The sequence below is a fragment of the Panicum virgatum genome, chromosome 9N (assembly GCF_016808335.1).
Source record: "Panicum virgatum strain AP13 chromosome 9N, P.virgatum_v5, whole genome shotgun sequence".
In the NCBI taxonomy this organism is placed as follows: Eukaryota; Viridiplantae; Streptophyta; class Magnoliopsida; order Poales; family Poaceae; genus Panicum; species Panicum virgatum.
Genome location: NC_053153.1, coordinates 9,084,142 through 9,085,499, shown reverse-complemented (window position 1 = coordinate 9,085,499; position 1,358 = coordinate 9,084,142). Strand labels below are relative to the sequence as shown.

Here is a 1,358-nt window from a genome sequence, read left to right as displayed (position 1 = left end):
ATCTATGCTTCATTGTGGCCTGTTTGTCTAATAAGATAACAGGTTGCAGGTTGAAAGTAATGTTATTCGTTGCCTCTTACCCAATCTCCTAGTGCAGCACACATACTAGTTTAGTTTTTTCACTTAATTAATGCAAGTTAAATATTTCAGCACACATACTAGTTTCCATTGGTAACATAAGGTACTGAAAAGCTAGCAGACTATAGCTAGTCTGAATTAGAATGGTAACAAGATCTGAACTCTGCATTTTAAACTCTAGACATTGTTAGCAGGCTACAAGTGTGCTAGCTATATCCATCATTGTCATCCATCAGCTAGATTATGGTTTCTCTCTGATGTATCACATTTTAAGCATTTTATATTATGCTAAATTGCTAAGTGCTGACTGCAGGTTACTTGGTCATGTGAGGGCATTTGATCGGCATTGCAACATGGTTCTTGAGAATGTTAGGGAGATGTGGACTGAGGTATATCAATATATGGCATGTTATCTGAGCTGCTGTATCAGTTCCGTCTCTTGTGTTTATTTGTTCATTAACATCTGTTGCTCCTGTTACAGATACCAAAGACTGGTAAAGGCAAGAAGAAGGCTCTTCCGGTGAACAAAGACAGGTTCATAAGCAAGATGTTCCTCCGTGGGGATTCAGTCATCATTGTTCTCAGGGACCTGGAATGAGTTGGACAACTTTGCTTTGTTCGCTGTCTAGTCTGTATGCCAAACACTCCAAACATGGGTGTATAAGAGACGATTCTTGGTGGACTGTTTTAGTTGGATGCTGTGATGCACCTCTTGTGTTCAGTGGTACTTTTTATTTGGCTCGATCATCAGTATATCAAATTTAGAACTCTACTGTTCCATTTTTCGATTCCCTGTGTCAAATGGTAGCAGGGTTTGAGAATTGGCAGCTCACGGGCTACTTGGTCATCATGGGGTTTAATAATGGCAGCCTGCGGGCTGTGCTCCTTTAGTGAAAATGGATTGGCCCATGAGCATATATAGGATCAGGGCTGGGCTAGGATGATATTACTTAAAAGATGGGATTGGATAGAATAAAACTAATTATTTGAAGGGCTGGATAAGGATCGGGCCAACTATTTAATTAAATAGGGCTGGATTGGGGTTTGGGCAGGATCACGACCCATTCCCAGGGCTACACGTGGCACCTTTCTCGAGTCGACACTATGTAAATTGTGGTTCAAATACCTTCGTCTTGTGGCTGATCTTGTTCTCCGGTCCTATCATCCTTTGCTCTCCGTCGATCCAGTAAGACGGGATTCCACTATGTTCTCCGATTTCTAGCAGATGGAATTCCATCCACCAAGGTCAACTTTCTCATTTACAAGCTTTATACATTGCA

The 1,358-nt window shown here is 41.3% G+C and overlaps 1 long non-coding RNA gene across 1 annotated transcript; it reads left to right on the top strand.

The window, feature by feature from the left end:
• Positions 1 to 391: 391 nt before the first annotated feature.
• LOC120691789 lies at positions 392 to 863 on the top strand. The gene is made up of 2 exons (XR_005682379.1): positions 392 to 467; positions 560 to 863. It is a non-coding gene; the product is annotated as an uncharacterized LOC120691789 (long non-coding RNA).
• Positions 864 to 1,358: the final 495 nt, after the last annotated feature.